The sequence below is a fragment of the Vipera ursinii genome (assembly GCF_947247035.1).
Source record: "Vipera ursinii genome assembly, chromosome: 7".
NCBI classification, from domain to species: Eukaryota; Metazoa; Chordata; class Lepidosauria; order Squamata; family Viperidae; genus Vipera; species Vipera ursinii.
Genome location: NC_139521.1, coordinates 14,003,066 through 14,021,141, shown reverse-complemented (window position 1 = coordinate 14,021,141; position 18,076 = coordinate 14,003,066).

Here is an 18,076-nt window from a genome sequence, read left to right as displayed (position 1 = left end):
ACAGAGTCAATTTGAATGCAAAACAAATATACAGCAATGGAAAGGAAGAGGTAAACGTTATACAAAGAGATAATAAAGTTCTTTCTTTTTATTACTTGTCCGAAGTAAGCATTTGCTCTGCCTGGAACTGCCTCATCTTCTCTTGTCATATCTACTGAATTATTATGATCTGTCTGGTACTTTAGAACAGAGTTGGTTTGAGTATCTTCCAAGACTGAGAAGGCTCCCCTTGACAGATGCCTTGTCGCTTAATGCACATCCAGTGGCAAACTTGGAGGTACCAAAGAGCTCTCCCTCTCTTTAGTCGTGGGAGGACAAAAATACCAGGACGGAGAAATCTACTTTTGAGTTTTCAAGCGTAAAGCAAGAGGACTGTGAATGACTCAATAGAAACTTTTCAGGGCGAGGAAGGAAAAATGAGAATTAAAGAGAACAAATCATTGCTGCGGATGCCAATGATGGTGCCTCTAGCTAAGAACTCTGAGAACAAGAAATTGGACTGAAACAAGATTCAATGTTATTGGGAAAAGTGTAAAATAATAGCAACCAATATTCATACTGGAATTCTGTACAAATGGTGAGAATTCACCAATACTGCTGAAAATTCATTCCTGAGCCATGCATTACAGATTTTTTACACATAAACACCATGTTTAAAGTTTAAAGCTGGAAATAATAATAATAATAATAATAATAATAATAATAATAACAACAACAACAACAACAATAACAACAACAACAACAACAACAATAATAATAATAATAATAATAATAATAATAATAATAATAATAATAATAATAATAATAATAATATAAAGTTGGAAGGGACCTTGGAGGTCATCTAGTCCAACCCCCTGCTCAGGCAGGAAACCCTATACCATTTCAGGCAAATGGCTGTCCAGTCTCTTCTTAAAAACCTCCAGTGTTGGAGCATTCACCAGTTCTGGAGGCAGGTTGTTCCACTGGTTAATTGTTCTAACTGTTAGAACAATTAGTTAGTTAGTTCAGCAGAACATAATTGAGTACCAGGAAATAAAGAATTAGATGGCAGTTCACAGCTTGAATGCAGCTGGGAGGATCTGGAAGGAAAGTTGGAAGGAAAGGACGTTTAGTTTCCAATTCCGTTTCATCTAGACCAGACATGTCAAACTCGCGACATCACGTGAGGTTGTGAGACATATCGGGACTGTTTTGCCATTCCTGCCAATGGGGTGGGCATGGCTTCTGGATGATGCATCTGGCCCGCAGGGCGGCAGTTTGACACCCCTGATCTAGATCTTTATTTTATTTATTTAGTATTTATTTAGTATCATTTAGTAATTTACTTTATTTAGTCTTAATTAAACTAAATGTTTGAATTAAAAAAGAAAAGCTGAAAATTTATCTCTCAATCATTTTTATTCCCCATTTGTTAGGCATTTGTGCTTGACAGAAAGTAGTAAATTCCTACACATGATCTTACATGAGCTGCTTTTACAGTAGCAGTAAATGAAAAGCGCTTTCTTTCCTGTAACAAATGATTCATTAGAGAATGGGTATGATTTGCTTCAGAGAATCTAACTCATGTAAAGGCAGTGGTGGGATTCAGCCAGTTCGCACCACTTCGGCAGAATCGGTAGCTAATTTTTTGTTGCCCAGGCTCAGAATCGACTTCCGGAAGCAGCATCCACATAGAGAACCGGTTGTTCACATATTTGAATCCCACCACTACGTAAAGGTTTTTTTTTTTAAAAAAAAAATCTGAATGCAATGTATTCTGGTAATGATATAGGTTATAAAGCTCTAATGGAATAACTCTAAAGAAACAGAACTCTACAGAGCATCAGCAAAAAATGTAGCTCTTTATTAGAAAAATATCTCAAATAAAGCCTAAGAGATCTAAGGAAAAGAGAAAGAAAACAAGAAAATTTGCAAATCATAAGAGAGAATCAATATTGATCTTGAATACAGTCTATTGAATAGGAATTAAACAAATGGAGAACAAAACAGAAAAATGGGAAGAGTAAGGTAGTTCAGGTTGAAATGAGGAGGTTAGAAGGATTTAAAATTCAAGAACATGCAGATCACCTTCCATATCTTATTTAAAAGTTTATATCTAATCACTGATCAACCTTGCTGTTGAAATGGCTGTGCGTAAGCATGTTTCTGCCTACTTTTCAGTTTGAAGTGAAAGCAAAATATAGCAGAAGAAACAAAAGTTTCATTAAGTTCCATCCCAGCAGGAAGTGATGTTTTTTTTTTAAAAAAGAAGACATGGCACTAATGAATCAAGATGAAACAAATATAGGAAGAGCGAGTGAATTGTTAAGAAGAAAAAGAAGATTGAGAAAGGCATGGTCAGATGAAATTGATGAGATCCTGAAAGGGAAAGAGATGTTAGGATTTTAAAGAAGTATTATAAAAAAAGGTTGCTAGATAAATTAAAACTATATCTAAAACAAATGTAGTCACTGAGCCACAAATTGCTGACTTAATTTATTTCAGACAGAGATAAAGAGTGGTCAGAGTTAAATACCACAATCTCCAGTGTATACCAGAAGGAATAGTAGATAGCCCATAGATGACTATATTAAACAAATTATCCAAGAAGACAAAAAAAATTGCAAGTAAAAAAAAGCTTCCACCTAGCCTTTTGAATGTATTAGGAAGTTATGTTGGGATCATTCCTATAGATTCAGTGACCATTAACTGTTGGGTTTCCAATTCCATAATCAGAATTTTAATGTGAAATTTGTTTGCAAATGCTGAATAGAATTTTCAGTGGAAAATTATAGAATAAGAGGACTAGGTAGGATAGGCTGTGGATAATTTTCCTATATTGGATTTACAAAAGAGGCTTGTTAAAGCTTTAGAGAATTTTGTGAATGGGGGCAAAATAGAATGAAAAGAAATATAAGATTTAGAACATTATTTAAAAAATAAATATCAAGATTGTTGAAATGAAGAAATATAAAGTTGATTTATTTGATCAAGGTTAAAATAGATATATTGTCATCTCTGGTAACCCTTAATGGATTTTTGCTGATCAATTTCAAGGTTTTAAGAATTTTTTAATAGATAATAGATGGGATATAGAAAGAGATCATTTGTTCTTTTTTAAGTGAAGGTAATAATTTACTAAAATTGTTTATATTGTTATGATGAAATGGAAGTCATTTTTATATATTCCTTTTTTTCCCTTTACTATATTCTGATTTTTCTTTCTTTTTTATTTACATTTGTATTTTTTCTTTCCTGCACTTTCTATTTTTTTATTTTTATTCCTTTAATATTTTTAGTTTTTATCATTTTTTATCTTTTGTATGTGTATTTTTTCATAACATTAGTATTAAAAAAATTAAAATCACAGTATCGGGGCAAAAATCCGAAAGCATAAATTCAGACTAGACTATCATCACAGTGTCATTTTATCACTATTTGGGTTTCTTTTGATAGTGTTATGAAGCATAATATAAACACTAGACCTCTTAAGAATTTTGTTTTTTATTGATCGCAAACAAGGTAACCAATTTTGTAAGTTTTAAAATCAAAACGTACCCTTTTCTCATTTTCTGAATTAAGATATGGAACTGACTTAATATGTAAATGGTTGACTGAGAATATTAAGTGGTGCCAGGAATCTGTAAAAGACTTATTCTTCTTTCTTAAGGGTGACAGTAGTAGGTAACCTACATACTCTATAATTGTTAGAAGTTTTATTATTGGCTTAAGTTTCTTTCTTTTTCAAACTCCAAAAAGAAAAACAATCCCCATAGATATTCCAAGTCCAGCACTGTTTACTGTAGCTAAATAAATCATTTTAGCATCTTTATCAATCTAGATTTAAATGCAATTGCAAGTAATAAATTTACACCTAAGTCTGAGGTGAGATCTTCACCCTATTTCACGTTCTCTCTTAGAAAAATATGATCTAAAATTGTAAACTGCAAGTGTAAGCTGCAGTTCTTGGGCAAATTTTCATGAAAACACGTTTAATTTTTTAAATATTCATATGGCATTACCCACTTGGAAGATCTTTTTTATATAATGTTTTATTGTCCTATTTTAAATTTAACCCGTATAAAGTTTCTGTTGGATTGGAAGAATAGTTCCTTTTTTCCCCCGTGCTAATAAGAGCAAAATATGATTGCTTGAAAGGTGAGTTTTTACTTGGCTGCTGGAAAAGCACATAACTTTATATGAAAACAATGCAATGGACATGCAATGGTATTTAGCTGTATTTAATATTTGTGTGTCTTTTTTACTTTATTATACATTATACTATAGAGCTTGTTTACTGTGGTACAAAGATATCCCATGTGACTTTTTGCCAAGGATGTGTCATCATACAGGCTCTTCAACTCAAGAGCAGAATCTGTTAGTGTCAAAGAAGATAATGTGAAAAGTGGATGGCAGTCAAGACATTCACATGTGTGAATGTCTTGGAAAGTGAAGGAAAGACAAGGATACTCATGAGGAGGAAAATATTCCTAAAAGAAAAAGCAGGTGCTGGTAGACCAATCCGCATAGGAACCCTCTAGCAAAGCTTGCTTTCGCTACAAGACAAGAAGCAGAAGAATGACTAATCTATATATCCACATTAGTAGACTGTTGTTGTTAAAAAAGGAATACGGATGGAGAAATTTTATGAAATACAAATGCTGGTACAATGATAATTATATGTTAGCTGTAGCAAAAGGTATTGCTCATCAAGAGAAAGAAATGGAAAAAGAAGAAATGGCACTAATAACAGAATAAGGGACTTTGGAGGTCTTCTAGTCCAACCCCGTGCTATGGCAGGAAACCCTATAACAATTCAGACAAATGGCTGCCTATCCAGTCTCTTTTTAAAAGCCTCCAGTGATGGAGCACCCACAACTTCTGAAGGCAAGCCGTTCCACTGGTTTATTGTCCTCACCGTTAGGAAATTTCTCCTTTGTTCTAGATTGCTTCTCTCCTTAGTTTCCACCTATTGTTTCTTGTCTTGTCTTCTGCTGTCTTCAGTGTTCGAGCATTCACAACTTCTGGAGGCAAGTCATTCCATTGATTAATTGTTCTGTCAGGAAATTTCTCCTTAGTTGGAGGTTGCTTCTTTCCTTGATTAGCTTCCATCTATTGCTTCTTGTCCTGCCTTCGGGCGCTTTGGAGAATAACTTGACTTCCTCTTCTTTGTAGCAATCTCTTAGATATTAGAAAACTACTATCATGTCACCCCTAGTCCTTCTTTTCATTAAACTAGATATATCCAGTTGCTGGAATTGAGTATGTCTAGTTTCTGTGTTTTAGCCTCCAGCCTCTAATCATCTCTGTTGCTCTTCTCCACACTCTTTCTAGAGTCTCAACATCTTTTTTACATTGTGGCGAACAAAACTGGATGCAGTTTTGCATCCAAGTGTGGTGAATGAATAAGGATGAAACATGAATAAGTGTTGTGATTCAGGGTCAGCCTGTGGGTTCGGCAGTTGGGTCGGACGACACAGAGGAGGAGGAGGGTGTTGAAGATCTTGCTGATGATAGCCCTCAGGCAGGCCCCTCCCACTTGGTCACCATGGTGACCCAGCTGTGTGAGCCTGACAGTGTGGATGAAGATGACCCACAGCTGGCCCTGTTCAAGGACGCCCGACACAGGAGGCAGTCAAGTAGGAGTAAACAGAGGAAGGCTGTGGGGTTTCTCGGAAGGAGGCAGAGAGAGGCCACGCCCTGAACTCTTTATAAAGGGAATGTGTGGGGGAGGGCTGGTTTGCTGAAAGCAACCGCTCAGATAGTGTTTCAAAGCTCCTGTATCTTGGTTCGTGTCTTGTTTGTTTTTGTTAGTAATAAATTTGGCAGACATTTTTCCAGCCTCTTGCCGTTTGTAAAGGGGTTGCCTTTTCTGCAGGGCCGGTAGCAGGCTGGTACAGAACAATAAGTAAGTGTGTTAATGAAACAAATAGGAGTAGCACTTCGACTTATATGCCCCTTCACAGTGCTTTACAGCCTTCTCTAAGGGGTTTACAGAGTGAGCAAATTGTCCCCAACAATCTGGCTCTTCATTTTACCAACCTCAGAAAGAGGGAAGGCTGAGTCAACCTTGAGCTGGTGAGAATCGAACTGCTGGCAGTGGGCAGAATTAGCCTGCAATACTACATGCTAACCACTGTGCCCCCATGACACTGAATGTACACATATGAAGAATGTGTGAATTGTTAAGAAGAAAAGGAAGATTGAAAAAGGCATGATTGGATGGAACTGATGAGATCCTGAAAGGAAAAAAGATGAGAAACTAAAGAACAAAATATAATAAATGTAGTGACCTGGTTTAAGCAAGGATGCTTTACAATGATAGAAAGAAATGAAGAGGTAGCTTGACTGATGCTGATGATTTCTTTGTCTTTCTGGTTTTTACTTATTTTCTAGATTCTGCATAATAATATTTACCTGAAAGGGTTTTATATATCCTGTGTTCCACAGGATATTATTGTTGTTAAGAAATCATTCTGTGTTTATTCAGTGCTAAGTGGAGAAAAATAAAAACTGTCTCATTTTTTTAACATGAAAAATAATATACACATAATTTAAATTACTTTTGCTTCTACTGGGCAAAAATAAAATAAAAATAATAAAATGCTAATAATCTAATAGTAGCTGAATAATTTATGGATAACATGGTAAATATACACAGTGTATGTGGAAATTATTTAAAGTTTATTCAAAAGAGAAAACTATTTTCTAACACCTTGTGAAATACAAAATAAAAAAAGGTTTCATTGTTCTTGCTATGATATTTTAATATGACTATATCTCTGAAAGTTGTTGATTTTTTTTATATGCCAGAATGTCAATAGCTGCATCTCTACTATATAAATATTTATGCATATAAGTTTTATACAACTCTTCAGGTTGTGGAATGTTTAATGTGACAAACAACATAAGCAATATAAAATGCAGAAGCAATATTAAAAAGATAAAAATACAAATTAAACATATATATATATATATATATATATATATATATATATATATATATATATATATATATACTGTATATATATGGATCTTCGGTCATTCGGGTTTCCTCCCGCGTAGAACTAAAGGTGTAGGTGCGACGTTCGACGGAATCCCATCCGTCATCATCAGGCTGGTGGCTTCTGCTTCCTTCTTCTGGGAGAAGCATGTGGCTGTTTGTTCCTCTTTTTTAAACTGCCAGAGGGGGTGTGTTCTGTGGGTGGAGGTGTGCTCTGATTGGGTGGGGGACCAAGTGTGTTCTGATTGGGTGGGAGTGTGTTTTGAATGGTGGGTGTGTTCTGATTGGGTGGGGGTGTGTTCTGAGTGGATGGACTGGTCTCAGCTGCCAGCTCCAGACCTGAGCTGGTGAGTTGTGCTGCTTTTGTTCGGCTTCGTGTTTGTGGTGGTGCCATGTTTTTATAGTGGGTGTCAGTTTGCTTATTGTGTGGTTTGGAGGGGTTTAAAGTGGCTGATGTTGCAGCTGTAGTTAGGTTTTTGTTTTGTGGTTGTGCCTCGTTATCATTGTGGGTTCGGATTTGCTTTTTGAATGGTTGTGTGGTGGTGATGTCATGTGATGTTATCATGAGTTTGGGTCTGGTATCATTCTTGGTGGTTGGGACTCGTCTGTCAATCAAGGCGGGTTTCCAAATTGCTGGTAAGCGAGAGGTATCATCTCGTTTGTTAATGCTGTGGGGGCGTTTTTCTATCTCAATGGCTTCTCTGATTATTCTGTTGTTAAAATGTTCAATTTTGGCGATAGTTTTGGTTTTTTTAAAATCAATTTCATGTCCAACGGCTCCCTAGGACACACTATTTTTAAAATCAATTTCAAATACAACGGCTCCCTAGGACACACTATCTACCATAAAAAAACACACACAAACCGTTATCTAAACGCACTCTCACACCACCACCCAGCACAGATCAACTCCGTAGCCAAGACACTCATCTCCAGAACAAAACACCTAGCTGACGAACAACACCTAAAACCCGAACTACACACTCTCACTAATTAACAACTCACCAGCTCAGGTCTGGAGCTGGCAGCTGAGACCAGCCCATCCACTCAGAACACACCCCCACCCAATCAGAACACACCCACCATTCAAAACACACTCCCACCCAATCAGAACACACTTGGTCCCCCACCCAATCAGAGCACACCTCCACCCACAGAACACACCCCCTCTGGCAGTTTAAAAAAGAGGAACAAACAGCCACATGCTTCTTCCAGAAGAAGGAAGCAGAAGCCACCAGCCTGATGATGACAGATGGGATTCCGTCGAAACGTCGCACCTACACCTTTAGTTCTATGCGGGAGGAAACCCGAATGACCGAAGATCCACATATAAACACCCGCGAAAACCTCAGAAAACAAATATCTTACCTCTACGGGGAGGAAATCCACCAGCTAACTAGGACCTACAAAAAACTCGAAGTACGAAGAGCTTCCATTCTGTGTGACCTCACATTCCTACGCAACTGCCGAGATCAAAATTTAATCCCCACATTCTTCCAATTGAAATTCCACTCCAACTCTGCAGCCATCAAACGCATCCTGATAAGAACTGAACTGGCCCTAATCAGAAATGAACTCCACACAAAAAGATTCCTCCTGGACTGAATCAACAGAGACCTCCTCACACTTCACCTCAAACTCAGCAACAAAATCCACCCCACACTTTGGGACAAATTCAAACAAATCGCTGTCTGGAGAGCTGAAACAGAGACTGCCTACAAAACAGACACACACACCAATAAACTCCGAAGAGTAAAGGAACGCCAGAAACAAACCCCTCCTCTCTCACAGCAACACATGAAACAAACTGTGCACAACATCTCAGATAGGATTCTCACCAAAGCCGAAACCAACGTCCTGTCTAAATGATTTAATTTTGCAGTCGCTCCCAAACACATTCCCACGGAAACCATTATATGCTGAGTCGAATCCAGCCTGACCAAAATTAACCCTGATAACGCCAACAAAATCAGACTCGAAGTTACCAACATCCTCTGCACCAGCAAACCACCCAAAAGCAACTTACCCAAAGAGGAACAGACAGCACTACTTAACCTAAAAAATGACACCAGCATAATCATTCTGCCAGCAGACAAAGGCAACGCCACGGTGGTAATGAACTTATCTGACTACCATACCAAATTATCCAACCTACTCCGAGACTCCACATACAAACTGCTCAAGACTGATCCCACCACATACCTGGAAAAAACCACAAAATCCAAAATAAAAGCCACCCCCATCAGTGAAGAGATCCAGAAAACAATCATTCCCAGAGAAAAATCATCCAGATGTCCTAAGCTCTATGGTCTGCCCAAGATACACAAAGAAGGAACCCCACTCAGACCCATAGTCAGCTCCATAGGCTCACCTCTACTAAATCTAGCCAAATTTCTTGCCAAACAACTACAGCCTTACGCAAATTCCATCACCTCACACGTACAAAACTCATTCCAATTCATAGAGATCATAAGTAAACTAAACTTACAGCCCTGTGACCTACTTGTGAGCTTCGATGTCGTATCCCTCTTCACCCAAGTGCCAATCAAAGAAGCCTTGACAGCTATCCGAAATAAATACAACCCCCCAAAACACATCCTAGATCTGACCAACCACTGCCTATCTAACACATACTTCATCTACAATGGACAAAGATACAAACAAATGAAAGGAGCACCCATGGGATCACCCCTCTCACCTGTCATCGCAAACCTCTACATGGAACACTTTGAAACCCTCGCTCTAGAAAAATCCAACCACAAACCCAAACTCTGGCTCAGATATGTAGATGACACCTTCGTAATCTGGCCACATGGCAAAGAAAAACTGGATGACTTCCTCACACACCTCAATAGCCTACACCCCAAAATACAATTTAACATGGAAACAGAAGCTAACAATCAACTTCCCTTCCTTGATGTCTTAGTCTACAAGAAATCCAACGGCTCCCTAGGACACACTATCTACCATAAAAAAACACACACAAACCGCTATCTAAACGCACTCTCACACCACCACCCAGCACAGATCAACTCCGTAGCCAAGACACTCATCTCCAGAACAAAACACCTAGCTGACGAACAACACCTAAAACCCGAACTACACACTCTCACTAATGTACTAACAGCCAATGGATTCCAAAGAAACACGATTACCAACTTAATCCGAAGAGAGACACCCACAAAAACCCAAGACAGAGAACAAGAAAATGGCAAAGCCCTCCTCCCATACTTAAAAGGGACCACAGACAGAATCAGCAAGGTCCTCCAAAAACACAACATCAAAACAGCATTCTACACAGACAGGAAAATATCCACCATCCTAAGAAACCCCAAGGACATAATTGGCTTAGAAAACCAAGGAGTATACGAAATCCCATGCACCACCTGCCCCACCACATACATCGGACAGACCAACAGAAGAATAAGTGCACGCATTGAAGAACACAAAAACTCACTCAGAAAGGGAGAACAAACTTCATCCCTGGTCCAACACTTTGAAGCCACGGGACATGAAATTGATTTTAAAAAAACCAAAACTATCGCCAAAATTGAACATTTTAACAACAGAATAATCAGAGAAGCCATTGAGATAGAAAAACGCCCCCACAGCATTAACAAACGAGATGATACCTCTCGCTTACCAGCCATTTGGAAACCCGCCTTGATTGACAGACGAGTCCCAACCACCAAGAATGATTCCAGACCCAAACTCATGATAACACCACATGACATCACCACCACACAACCATTCAAAAAGCAAATCCGAACCCACAATGATAACGAGGCACAACCACAAAACAGAAACCTAACTACAGCTGCAACATCAGCCACTTTAAACCCCTCCAAACCACACAATAAGCAAACTGACACCCACTATAAAAACATGGCACCACCACAAACACGAAGCCGAACAAAAGCAGCACAACTCACCAGCTCAGGTCTGGAGCTGGCAGCTGAGACCAGCCCATCCACTCAGAACACACCCCCACCCAATCAGAACACCCCCACCATTCAAAACACACTCCCACCCAATCAGTACACACTTGGTCCCCCACCCAATCAGAGCACACCTCCACCCACAGAACACACCCCCTCTGGCAGTTTAAAAAAGAGGAACAAACAGCCACATGCTTCTCCCAGAAGAAGGAAGCAGAAGCCACCAGCCTGATGATGACGGATGGGATTCCGTCGAAACGTCGCACCTACACCTTTAGTTCTACGCGGGAGGAAACCCGAATGACCGAAGATCCACATATAAACACCCGCGAAAACCTTATTACCAAGCTAGAAAGTAGAAACCAGGAGACCAAGATTTGCATTTCCACCTTAGGCACAAAGCCACTCTCTCTCAACTGTGAGAGAGGCTATGGCAAATCTGAAAATCTTGCCAAGAAAATGGCAAGGATTTGTCCAAGCAATCATCAGGAGTCAAGATTTATTTGAAGTAACACACACATTAAGTCATTAAATTAGAAGAACTGTTGGAAGAGATTGTCATGACTGCATTAGAAAAAATATAATTTCCACTGGAGTGTTTCCAAAGCTTGAGAGTTCCCTCTTTTCATATCAGTACATAGCAAACTCTATTTCATCATAAAATATCAATCTATATGTGAAAAAACTGTGTCACCCATATGATCCAAGATTGGAATTGTAAAGATACGTATTAAGAATTAGGCCAAGACTACTATGCCAGTTGGTGGCATCACTGAACAGCCTTCATCACATACCAAAAATTCCCCAGTGGCACTTTAGGGCTTCTTAAAATAGAATAAAGCTGGAAGGGACCTTGGAGGTCTTCTAGTCCAGCCTCCCGCTTAAGCAGGAGAACCGATACCATCTCAGACAAGCGATTGTCTAGCCTCTTCTTAAAATCTCCAGTGATGGAGCGCCCACGATTTCTGGAGGCAAGCTGTTCCACTGATTAATTGTCCTCACTGTCAGGAAGTTTCTCCTTAATTCTAGGTTGCTTCTCTCTTTGTTCAGTTTCCAGCCATTGTTTCTTGTCCTGTCTTGTGGTGCTCTGGTGAACAACATGATGCCCTCTTCTTTGTGGCAGCCCCTCAAATACTGGAACACTGCTATCACATCTCTCCTATTTCTTCTTTTCTTTAGACTAGCCAAACCCAAGTCCTGCAGCCATTCTTCATATGTTTTAGTCTCCAGGCCTTTGATCATCTTAGTTGCTCTTCTCTGATTTTTTTCCAAACTCTCAACTTCTTTTTTATGATATGGTGATCAAAATTGGCTTCAGTATTCCAGGTGTGATCTTACTAGGGTTTTATAAAGCGGTACTAATACTTTAGCAGAGACATCACCCTTCTCAACAAAAGTGCGTATAGTCAAGGCTATGGTCTTCCCAGTTGCAATGTATGGCAGTGAAAGCTGGACCATAAGAAAGGCTGAGCGCCAAAGAATTGAAGCCTTTGAACTATGGTGCTGGAGAAGACTCCTGCGAGTCCCTTGGACTGCAAGGCAATCAAACCGGTCAGTCCTAGAGGCGATCAACCCTGACTGCTCTTTAGAAGGCCAGATCCTGAAGCTAAAACTCAAATACTTTGGCCACCTAATGAGAAGGAAGGATTCACTGGAGAAGAGCCTAATGCTGGGAAAGATTGAGGGCAATAGAAGAAGGGGATGACAGAGAATGAGGTGGCTGGATGGAGTCACTGAAGCAGTAGGCGTGAGCTTAAATGGACTCCAGAAGATGGTAGAGGACAGGAAGGCCTGGAGGAACATTGTCCATAGGGTCGCGATGGGTCGGACACGACTTCGCAACTAACAACAACAACTAATACTTTGCATGATCTTGATTCTATGCCTCTGTTTATACAACCCAGGATTGTATTAGCTTTTTTGGTGGCTGCTGCACACTGTGGGCTCATGGCCAAGTGATTGTCCACTAGGACTCCAAGGTCCCTCTCACAGTTGCTGTTTTAAGGCCAGGTCTTGCCCAATCTGTACTTGTACCTTTGATTTTTCCTGTCTAAATGTAAAACTTTGCTTTTCTCCACATTAAAAGTCATTTTGTTTGATAGGGCCCATTGTTCAAGTTTGTCAAGATCTTTTTGGATCCTGAGTTTGTCTTCTGGGGTGTTGGCTACCTCTGACAGCTTGGTGTCATCTGCAAATTTAAAAAGTTCCCCTTCAATTCCCTCATCTACGTAAGTCATTGATAAAGATATTGAAAAGTACTGGGCCTAAAACAAAACCTTGTGGTACCCCACTGCTTAATTCTCTCCATGTGGATGTAGTGCCACTGAGGACTACTCATTATGCATGGTTTGCCAGCCAGCTACAGATCTATTTGATGGTGATGTTGTCTATTCCACTGTTTTCTAGCTTACCAAGGAATAGGTTGAGGTCTATGTTACCAAATGCGTTACTAAAATCTAAGTATACTATGTCTATAGTATTTTGCTGGTCTATTAGTTTAGTTACTTTATTGAAGAATGAAATAAGATTGGTTTGGCATGATCTGTTTTTGACAAACCCGTGCTGGCTACTAGTTATAACTTTGTTTGCTTCTAGTTGTTTGCAGATCTGTTTTTTTATTATCTTTTCCAGTATCTTCTCAGGTATTGATGTTAGACTGATTGGTCTGTAGTTTTCTGGGCCTTTGTTTTCCCCTTTCCCTTTCCCATATCAGCCCTTTTCCAATCCTCAAGTATTTCCCTGATGCTCCAGGATTTTTTAAAGATATGATGCAATGGTTCTGAGATAACATCTGCCAGCTCCTTCAGAACTCTGGGATATAATCTGTCAGGTCCCAGTGATTTATATTTGCCAAAGTTGGATAGGTGTTGGATAGGTGTTCTCTTACCAATTTTTTGCTTATTTTAATTTTTGTTTCTAGTTTGTCTTTTGCAATGGTATTTTTGGTATAAAAGGTAAAGGTAAAGGTTCCCTCGCACATGCGTGCTAGTCGTTTTCGACTCTAGGGGCTGGTGCTCATCTCCGTTTCAAAGCCAAAGAGCCAGCGCTTGTCCGAGGACGTCTCCGTGGTCATGTGGCCGGCATGACCAGACGCCAAAGGCACACAGAACGCTGTTACCTTCCCACCGTAGTGGTCCCTATTTTTCTGCTTGCATGTTTACGTGCTTTCGAACTGCTAGTTTGGCAGAAGCTGGGACGAGTAACAGGCACTCGGGATTCGACCCGCCAAACTGCCGACCTTCTGATCGACAAGCTCAGCATCCTAACCCACTGAGCCACCGCATCCCTTTTTTGGTATGTTGAGATATAATTTCTTTTTGTATGAAGACTAATGCAAAATATGAGTTAAACAGTTCTGCTTTCTCCCTGTTGCCTGTTATTTCCCTGCCATCTTTTCTCTTTAGTGGGCATACAGTTTCCTTGACTTTTTTCTTGTTGTTAATATAGTGGAAGAAACTTTTTTTTTATTATCCTTGACTTCTGTTTCCAGTCTTTGTTCATTCTGAGCCTTTGCTTTCCTGACTTCATCTTTGGATCTGTTCTGAACCAGCCCTCTTCTCGCAACCCCTATTCAAAAAGAAGAGTCTGGAGAGCGTCCAAGGCTAAAAGGCTTCTGCCAAGATTTAATTACGCAGTTAACAAAAACACTAGAGCTTGTCTTCTCAAGCGGAAAAGTTGCTTTCAGCAACCAGCCCCTCCCCAAACACTCCTTTTATAGAGAGCTCAGGGCGTGGTCTCCCTGTGCCTCCTCCCGAGGAGTCTCACAGCCTTTCTTTGTTTGTTCCTGCTCGACTGCCTCCTGCATCGGGCGTCCTTGAACAGGGCCAGCTGTGGGTCATCTTCCTCCGCACTCTCGGGCTCACGCAGCTGAGAAGAGGTCCCCGGCTGAGGACTCTGCAAAGCCTCCAAATCATCATCAGCCGGTTCGTTTCCCTCCTCCCCCACATCTGAGTCCTCCGATACATCGGAGCCGGCTGTCGGACCCACAGGCTGGCCCTGAGTCACAACAGGATCTGGCTGTCTGCTGATAATCGGCCTTTAGTTATGTGACCCTCTTTCCAATTTTTGTACTTGTTCTTTTTGTCTTTCAATTTGTCGGAGAGATCTTTGTGCAGCCATGCTGGTTTCTTCTTGAATTTGTTTTTCTTTTTCAGTGGTATTGTGCTGGTATGGGCTTTTATGTTCACATTTTTCAGAGTTTCCCATGCTTCTTGAATTACTTTCCCCTTTAGGATCCATGGGATCTTTCCTAGGTTCTCTCTGAGTTTGTTAAAGTCAACTCTTTTGAATTTTAAGACCCTGGTTGGGTTGTTTTCTGTTGCCAGTGTTTGCATTATATTAAATTCCAGTATGATGTGGTCACTTTTGCCCAAGGTTCTGATAACTTCAACTCCCTCTATCATTTCTTCTCTATTAGTAAGAATTAAGTCCAGTATGGCTTTACATCTAGTTCCCTCCTCCACCTTTTGGATGACAAAGTTATCAGCTAGGTTGGTTAGGAATCTGCTTGATCTCCCACTCGCTGCAGAGTTTGTCTCCCAGTTGATATCTGGATAGTTGAAGTCTCCCATTACTATTGTGGTATGCTTTCCACATACATTTGTTAACTGGTTGGCAAAGAGTTCATCTGTTTCTTCTGATTGGTTGGGTGATCTATAATATACTCCTATGGCAATGTCATTCCCCTCCCCTTTTATATTGACCCATATGCATTCTGGAGAGATTTTATCTTTGATTATGCACATTTCTGTAGATATGTAGTGTTCTCTTACATATAGTGCAACTCCCCCTCCTCTTTTTGTAGACCTGTTTCTTTTGAACAATTTGTATCCATTCCATTCATGGGTTTTCTCCCACCAGGTAATGCCAACTATGTCATACCCTCCCTCATGTAGTATTGCTTCTAGTTCGCCTTGTTTGTTCCCCAAGCTTTGAGCATTTGTATATAAGCATTTAAGGCTTTTATGCCTGTCTGTGGGTATGTTTCCTGCATCTCCTGAATGTTGTTTGAGTTTTTCTTTTTTTCTCATCTCTGCTGACCTCATTGTTTGATTTGTTTTCTTGGGATTTATGATTGGTTTTGGGTTCTAGAGATTCTGAAGATTGGTCACCCTCCCACCTCAATTTTAGCTTAAAGCCCTCTTTGATGAGTTGGGCCAGTCTTTTCCCAAGTTCATTTTCCCTGCTTTCGTGAGATGCAGCCCAACTCTTGTCAAGAGTCCTTCACAAAGGAAATGCAGTCCATGATCCAGAAAACCAAGGTTTTCTTGGTGACACCAACCTTGTATTTTAGGCAATGGTTTATTTCTAGAATTCTTTTCCCCCTCAATGGGTATTGGCCTTTTGCTGGGAGTACTGATTTGTTTTATTTTATTTATTTATTTATTTTATTGAATTTATGTACCGCCCTTTCCCGTAGGACTCATGATGAGAATTCTACTTGTGCTCCTAGCTTCTTAACTTTATTGGCTAGTAGTTTGTAGTCTTTCTCTATTGTACTCAGGTTGTTTGTTGTGTCATTCATCCCAATATGGAGGGGGAGGAAGAAGTAGTAATCTGTAGGCCTAATTATTTTGGTTAGGTTCTCAGACACATCTTTGATTTTTGCTCCAGGGAGACAACATACCTCCCTGGATTGTATGTCCAGTCTGCAGATGATGATTCTGTTCCTTTAAGGATAGAATCTCCTATTACCAACATTCACCTTCTTTTGGGGGGGGCTGCAGTCTGGGGTGCTTTTCTGTTTCTCTCTGGTGTGTTTGTTGATGTGACTTTTTTAGGGATGTTTGAAGTGATTTTTAAGGGATATTTGAATCTATTTCCTTGCTAGGTGTCTGCATGTGTTTTTTTTTTTGAGGAGAAGGTTGTGGGTCTGCATGTTTCCATTTAGAGGGAGAAATCAATTGTTCAGTTTTAGTGGGGTTGCTTCTGATTGGGTTGGATTGGGCAGAAGGGGTTTGCTAGTTGTATGATGCTTCTTTCTTTGAGTATTGTGTTTTCTTCTTTGTGTGACATACCTCCATTTGTCTTCCTCTGAGAGTTTATCAGTAGGGTCAAATCCTCTGGGAGTTATTTGTTCGTTAATTGGCTCTGTTTGGGTAGAGCCTCTAAGTTCCTTACTTTTTCCTCTAGCAGTTCACATAGTTGGCATCTAATGCATGTATAGTTTGGGTGTTGTTTGGGCATGAACACATACATGAAACATGTATTGAATACCACAATAGTGTCAGTCATCTGTTCCATGAGTATGTTGTTTGGAAATCCTTCTTTTTGGTTGGTGGATGCGCTTTGCTATTAGCCTTATTTCTAGCTTCTCTGTTCTGGGTAATTATGCCTATTCTTTCTGTCCTTTTTTCTGCCTGTTTGTGCTTTTTTAATATCTTTTAAATCTTTTTTATCCTTGTTCATGAGCAAAATGTGGTATATACCGGTAATAAGATTACTCTGCTTATTGCAGGGAAACCAGAAATTAAGCTGAAATCATCTCTACAGAAAACATGTTATAAGTCCTTTCTATAATCTTCTATTTATAACATTACCATCTTACCTTGTTTAATTTAATTAGTTAATTGCATCTAGGTATAATTCCAGAGAGAATAAAATATAAATATAATTATGTTTTAACTCTATGTAGACATATGTGCCCATGTGCATATATAGTGGTGTTTAAAAGTTTGTGTACATTTTTTATTTTTCCATATTTCTGCATAAACATATCCTAAAACACGATGTGTTCTTCACACCAGTTTTAAAAATAGATAAAAATAACAATAAATGAATAAAAACACTACATTTATTAATTTATTTACTGAAGAAAATTATCCACAGCTTCATATTTATGCATGGCATCTACTTTAGCTTCTAGATAATCTTCAAAAAATATGTTATATGAGACTAGATGTGAGATTACTTGAATTTGATTAACTTAATTCCATAACATAGTTTTCAGAACTGTTAATGGTGTTGTGGTTACAATAGATGAAACCCATTAAAGAACTTCAGAGCAAGATTTCTTCCTTAAAGAACATTTTATTCAGGAAAAAAGTATCGGTACTACATAGCTGAACCCAAAACTAAATTCACTTCCCCCAGATACAAAGTAACGTTGCAAGTCCCACCCCCACTAAGCAGTCATAATTCATATTTTCCAATTAGC